The sequence below is a fragment of the Schistocerca gregaria genome, chromosome 3, assembly GCF_023897955.1.
Source record: "Schistocerca gregaria isolate iqSchGreg1 chromosome 3, iqSchGreg1.2, whole genome shotgun sequence".
NCBI lineage: Eukaryota > Metazoa > Arthropoda > Insecta > Orthoptera > Acrididae > Schistocerca > Schistocerca gregaria.
Genome location: NC_064922.1, coordinates 95,602,571 through 95,610,148, shown reverse-complemented (window position 1 = coordinate 95,610,148; position 7,578 = coordinate 95,602,571).

Sequence of the window (7,578 nt, the reverse complement as noted above, 5' to 3'; positions counted from 1 at the left end):
CCCAGGTCATTTATATAGATCAGGAACAGTAGAGGTCCCAGGACGCTTCCCTGGGGAACACCTGATATCACTTCAGTTTTACTCGATGATTTGCCGTCTATTACTACGAACTGCGACCTTCCTGACAGGAAATCACGAATCCAGTCGCACAACTGAGACGATACCCCATAGCTCCGCAGCTTGATTAGAAGTCGCTTGTGAGGAACGGTGTCAAAAGCTTTCCGGAAATCTAGAAATATGGAATCAACTTGAGATCCCCTGTCGATAGCGGCCATTACTTCGTGCGAATAAAGAACTAGCTGAGTTGCACAAGAGCAATGTTTTCTGAAGCCATGCTGATTACGTATCAATAGATCGTTCCCTTCGAGGTGATTCATAATGTTTGAATACAGTATATGATCCAAAACCCTACTGCAAACCGACGTCAATGATATAGGTCTGTAGTTAAATGGATTACTCCTACTACCCTTCTTAAACACTGGTGCGACCTGCGCAATTTTCCAATCTGTAGGTACAGATCTATCGGTGAGCGAGCGGTTGTATATGAGTGCTAAGTAGGGAGCTATAGTATCAGCGTAATCTGAAAGGAACTTAATCGGTATACAATCTGGACCTGAAGACTTACCCGTATCAAGCGATTTCAGTTGCTTCGCAACCCCTAAGGTATCTACTTCTAAGAAACTCATGCTAGCAGATGTTCGTGTTTCAAATTCTGGAATATTCCATTCGTCTTCCCTGGTGAAGGAATTTCGGAAAACTGCGTTCAATAACTCCGCTTTAGCGGCACAGTCGTCGATAACAGTACCATCGGCACTGCGCAGCGAAGGTATTGACTGCGTCTTGCCGCTTGTGTACTTTACATACGACCAGAATTTCTTCGGATTTTCTACCAAATTTCGAGACAATGTTTCGTTGTGGAACCTATTAAAGGCATCTCGCATCGAAGTACTTGCCAAATTACGCGCGTCTGTAAATTTTAGCCCATCTTCGGTATTTCGCGTTCTTCTCAACTTCGCATGCTTTTTCCGTTGCCTCTGCAACAGCGTTCGGACCTTTTTTGTGTACCACGGGGGATCCGTTCCATCTCTTACCAATTTATGAGGTATGAATATCTCAATTGCTGTTGCTACTATATCTTTGAATTTGAGCCACATCTCGTCTACATTCGCATAGTCAGTTCGGAAGGAATGGAAATTGTCTTTTAGGAAGGCTTCTAGTGGCACTTTATCCGCCTTTTAAATAAAATTACTTTGCGTTTGTTTCTGATGGATTTGGAAGAAATGGTATTGAGCCTAGCTACAATGACCTTGTAATCACTAATCCCTGTATCAGTCATGATGCTCTCTATCAGCTCTGGATTGTTTGTGGCTAAGAGGTCAAGTGAGTTTTCGCAACCATTTACAATTCGCGTGGGTTCATGGACTAACTGTTCGAAATAATTTTCGGAGAATGCATTTAGGACAATCTCGGAAGACGTTTTCTGCCTACCACCGGTTTTGAACAAGTATTTTTGCCAACATACCGAGGGTAGGTTGAAGTCCCCACCAACTATAACCGTATGAGTGGGGTATTTATTTGTTACGAGACTCAAACTTTCTCTGAACTGTTCCGCAACTGTATCATCGGAGTCTGGGGGTCAGTAGAAGGAGCCAATTATTAACTTAATTCGGCTGTTAAGTATAACTTCCACCCATACCAATTCGCACGGAGTATCTACTTCGACTTCACTACAAGATAAACCACTACTGACAGACACAAACACTCCACCACCAATTCTGCCTAATCTATCTTTTCTGAACACCGTCCGAGACTTCGTAAAAATTTCTTCAGAACTTATTTCAGGCTTTAGCCAGCTTTCTGTACCTATAACGATATCAGCTTCTGTGCTTTCTATTAGCGCTTGAAGCTCAGGGACTTTTCCAGCGCAACTACAACAATTTACATCTATAATTGCGACTGTTCCTTGATCCAAGCACGTCCTGTAATTGCCAAGCACCCTTTGACATTTCAGCCCACCCCGCACTTTCCCGAGGCCTTCTAACCTAAAAAACCGCCCAGTCCACGCCACACAGCCTCCGCTACCCGTGTAGCCTCCAGCTGAGTGTAGTGAACTCCTGACCTATTCAGCGGAACCCGAAACCCCACCACCCTATGGCGCAAGTCAAGGAATCTGCAGCCAATACGGTCGCAAAACCGTCTGAGCCTCTGATTCAGACCCTCCACCCGGCTCTGCACCAAAGGTCCGCAGTCGGTTCTGTCAACGATGCTGCAGATGGTGAGCTCTGCCTTCATCTCGTAAGCAAGACCGGCAGCCTTCACCAAATCAGATAGCCGCTGGAATCCAGAGAGAATTTCCTCAGATCCAAAGCGACACACGTCATTAGTGCCGACATGTGCCACCACCTGCAGCCAGCTGCACCCTGTGCTCTTCATGGCATCCGGAAGGACCCTTTCCACATCAGGAATGACTCCTCCCGGAATGCACACGGAGTGCACACTGGATTTCTTCCCCTCCTTAGCCACCGTATCCCTAAGGGGCCCCATTACGCGCCTAACATTGATGAGGATGCAGAAGGCAATGTAAACTACTGCATTAAAGACACGTAACGTGTATCCACAGAACATGTGGCCTGTAGTTGAAGAAGTGTCATGATGATCTCTCCATTGGCAAAAGATTCCGGAATAGTCGCCCATTCGGATCTCCGGGAGGGGACTGCCAAGGACCATGAGAAAAAGATTGAATAATCAACGCAAGGATAATGTTCTACAAGTCGGGGCGTGGAATGTCAGAAGCTTGAACGTGGTAGGGAAACTAGAAAATCTGAAAAGGGAAACGCAAAGGCTCAATCTAGATATAGTAGGGGTCAGTGAAGTGAAGTGGAAGGAAGACAAGGATTTCTGGTCAGGTAATATCAACAGCAGCAGAAAATGGTATAACAGGTGAAGGATCGTTATGAATAGGAAGGTAGCGCAGAGGGTGTGTTACTGTGAACAGTTCAGTGACCGGGTTGTTCTAATCAGAATCGACAGCAGAACAACACCGACAACGATATTTGTATTAGGAAGCAGGTCTGCAATAATGAATGGCAATCTGAAGATGAACAGATAGAGAAAGTGTATCAAGATATTGAAAGGGTAATGCAGTATGTAAAGGGGGACGAAAATCTAATAGTCATGGGTGACTGGAATGCAGTTGTAGGGGAAGGAGTAGAAGAAAAGGTTACAGGAGAATATGGGCTTGGGACAAGGAATGAAAGAGAAGAAAGACTAATTGAGTTCTGTAACAAGTTTCAGCTAGTAATAGCGAATACCCTGTTCAAGAATCACAAGAGGAGGAGGTATACTTGGAAAAGGCCGGGAGATACGGGAAGATTTCAATTAGATTACATCATGGTCAGACAGAGATTCCGAAATCAGATACTGGATTGTAAGGCGTACCCAGGAGCAGATATAGACTCAGATCACAATATAGTAGTGATGAAGAGTAGGCTGAAGTTCAAGACATTAGTCAGGAAGAATCAATACGCAAAGAAGTGGAATACGGAAGTTCTAAGGAATGACGAGATACGTTTGAAGTTCTCTAACGCTATAGATACAGCAATAAGGAATAGCGCAGTAGGCATTACAGTTGAGGAGGAATGGACATCTCTAAAAAGAGCCATCACAGAAGTTGGGAAAGAAAACATAGGTACAAAGAAGGTAGCTGCGAAGAAACCATGGGTAACAGAAGAAATACTTCAGTTGATTGATGAAAGTACAAACATGTTCCGGGAAAATCCGGAATACAGAAATACAAGTCGCTGAGGAATGAAATAAATAGGAAGTGCAGAGAAGCTAAGACGAAATGGCTGCAGGAAAAATGTGAAGACATCGAAAAAGATATGGTTGTCGGAAGGACAGACTCAGCATACAGGAAAGTCAAAACAACCTTTGGTGACATTAAAAGCAACGGTGATAACATTAAGAGTGCAACGGGAGTTCCACTGTTAAATGCAGAGGATAGAGCAGATAGGTGGAAAGAATACATTGAACGCCTCTATAAGGGTGAAGATTTGTCTGATGTGATAGAAGAAGAAACAGGAGTCGAGTTAGAAGAGATAAGGGATCCAGTATTAGAATCGGAATTTAAAAGAGCTTTGGAGGACTTACGGTCAAATAAGGCAGAAGGGATAGATAACATTCCATCACAATTTCTAAAATCATTAGGGGATGTGGCAAAAAAACGACTATTCACGTTGGTGTGTTGAATATATGAGTCTGGCGACATACCATCCGTCTTTCGGAAAAGCATCATCCACACAATTCCGAAGACGGCAAGAGCTGACAAGTGCGAGAATTACCGCACAATCAGCTTAACAGCTCATGCATCGAAGCTGCTTACAATAATAATATACAGAAGAATGGAAAAGAAAATTGAGAATGCGCTAGGTGGCGGTCAGTTTGGCTTTAGGAAAAGTAAAGGCACGAGAGAGGCAATTCTGACGTTACAGCTAATAATGGAAGCAAGGCTGAAGAAAAATCAAGACAGGTTCATAGGATTTGTCGACCTGGAAAAAGCGTTCGACAATATAAAATGGTGCAAGCTGTTCGAGATTCTGAAAAAAGTAGGGGTAAGCTATAGGGAGAGACGGGTCATATACAATATGTACAACAGCCAAGAGGGAATAATAAGAGTGGACGATCAAGAACGAAGTGCTCTTATTAAGAAGGGAGTAAGACAAGGCTGTAGCCTTTCACCCCTACTATTCAACCTGTACATCGAGGAAGCAATGATGGAAATAAAAGAAAGGTTCAGGAGTGGAATTAAAATGCAAGGTGAAAGTATATCAGTAATAAAATTCGCTGATGACAATGCTATCCTGAGTGAAAGTGAAGAAGAATTAAATGATCTGCTGAACGGAATGAACAGTCTAATGAGTACACAGTATGGTTTGAGAGTAAATCGGAGAAAGACGAAGGTAATGAGAAGTAGTAGAAATGAGAATAGCCAGAAACTTAACATCAGGTTTGATGGTCACGGAGTCAATGAAGTTAAGGAATTCTACTACGTAGGCAGTAAAATAACCAATGACTGTCGGAGCAAGGAGGACATCAAAAGCAGACGCGCTATGACCAAAAAGGCATTTCAGGCTAAGAGAAGTCTACTAATATAAAATACCGGTCTTAATTTGAGGACGAAATTTCTGAGGATGTACGTCTGAAGTACAGCATTGTATGGTAGTGAAATATGGTCTGTGGGAAAACCGGAACAAAAGAGAATCGAAGCATTTGAGATGTGGTGCTATAGACGAATGTTGAAAATTAGGTGGACTGATAAGGTAAGGAATGAGGAGGTTCTACGCAGAATCGGAGAGGATAGGAATCTGTGGAAAACACTGATAAGGAGGAGGGACAGGATGGTAGGACATCTGCTAAGACATAAGGGAATGACTTCCATGGTACCAGAGGGAGCTGTAGAGGGCAAAAACTGTAGAGGAAGACAGAGATTGGAATACGTCAAGCAAATAATTGAGGATGTAGGTTGCAAGTGCTACTCTGAGATGAAGAGGTTAACACAGGAGAGGAATTCGTGGTGGGCCACATCAAACCAGTCAGTAGACTGATGACCCAAAGAAATAAATTAAGCTTGATGCTGAATTGTAGTGTTAGTATTCCTCTTTCAAGGAAACCTACAGGGTTTTGGCTTATGCACTGAGGTTTGTTATCAATATAAGGCTGCAACAAACAGAGAGGATAACTGGGACACTCACCCCCACAGGAATGCCCAAACGCTATCAAAAGAGCCTTTGGCATAGTTCTACATGTTGATTACGCTAGTGAGATCGCATTGTTGAAGGCCAGTTATTCTATTCCTCATAATAGCGAATTAAGAGATTTGCATCCCTGAATTGATGCAGAAGCTATTTTACGAATGGGAGGGAGGCTGACGAGTGCCAACGCACCGTATGATGAGCGACTTCACACCACCTAAGCATCATAAATTCTCATCATGTATGTACATGAGCATTTGTTGTATGTTGTGCCATAGTTTTCGCTTCCTATGTTGCGTAGGAAGTTTTGAATTCCCTCGGCCGCAACATAATCAAAGGAGTTACCGGGAAATGTGTGAAGTGCTTGAAGTCCCAGGCTGCAGTTCAACTTATGGGCCACCTACCAGCATCTGGAGTAAACCAGTCTCGTCCATTCCAGGGGAGTGGATTATGCAGGCCGTGTTACAGTGAAGCATGGTGGACGGCAGAGTTACATTACTACCAAAGCCTATATTGGTTTATTTACTTACGTGGGAACCAAAGCCATACACCTAGAGCTAGTTAGCGACTTGGTAACCAGATCATTACTGGCTACTCTGACGCGATTCATTGCGAGAAGAGGAAATCCTTCTCACATGTATAGTGATAATGGTACCACATTTGTAGGTGCTTTCTCTGTGATAAGGCTACAGTTGAAAGTGTGGTGAACTCTTCGGCCTCAGACAGTATAATTTAATGTTTTACTCCACCTCGTACCACCCACTTTATACATTTGACTACCGCTTCCCACAATCGGTTAGTCACATCTCAAGAGTGCCATTGGCAATACAGTACTGACATCCGAAGAAATGACAGGCAGAAGCATGCCTAAATTCAATGCCGTTGTGGGCTCTCTCTCATGTCGTATCCTTGAGATTTCTGTCAACAGGTTTCACGGGTGACAACTTGTACAGCAGCTGCCTCAGCCCTTTTTGAAGAGGTGGTCCACTGAGAACGTGCATCAGCTGCAGCAACACAATAGATCGACATAGGAAGAGGCGTGGTAGCCCCAGATCGGCGATCATGTGCTCCCTTGGTATGGAGGCTGGGTTGAGATTCGTCAGGAAGCTGTTCCCTAGACCTGACAAGTGTGTCCGTGTAGTTGTGGTAAAAACTGCTAATGGGCAGATCAAGAGGCGTATAGCAAAATCTGTTGTCAATATTGATTTCCTAAATTTCATGTGCTGTGTGAAAGTAATACTTGAGTTGCTTTTATGTCTTAAATGTTAGTACCTTTAATGTCTCTTATGCAATATGACATTAATACTGTTTTTTATGTCTTACAAGTTAGTACCCTTCATGTTTCATATGAAATGTGTAGTAATATTTTGTTGGTGTGTGTATTCTAATTCTTAGATTATTTCATTTTTATATGCCTTGATATTGTCTCTAGTTAAATTTCTTTTCTTGTTGGGAATTTACGTTTTAACTTTATGTGTCAAATTCGTGTTTATCTTGTGAAGTGAGAAGACTCAGTTTAGAGTCAGAATATGGTGTGTTCCATAACTCACTTGTCACTCTAAGTGCCATGTAGCCGCATTTTGTGAACTGGACAGTAGTCTGCCCAGTATAATCTTCTCCCAGCCAGGAAATATTGTAATTTGTGTGCGGAACAGGACTTTCTAGGTCTTTTCTCCCCTCAGGTACTGCCAGACAACCATTGAGAGCGAATGCCTCAAGTGGCGTGGAGACATCGCAGTTAGAAGACGTATGTCTCGACCAACAAGAGCCACAGCTCGCGGGTAGTTTGTAATGGATCCATATATCACTTTGTGCACTTGTGAGGTAG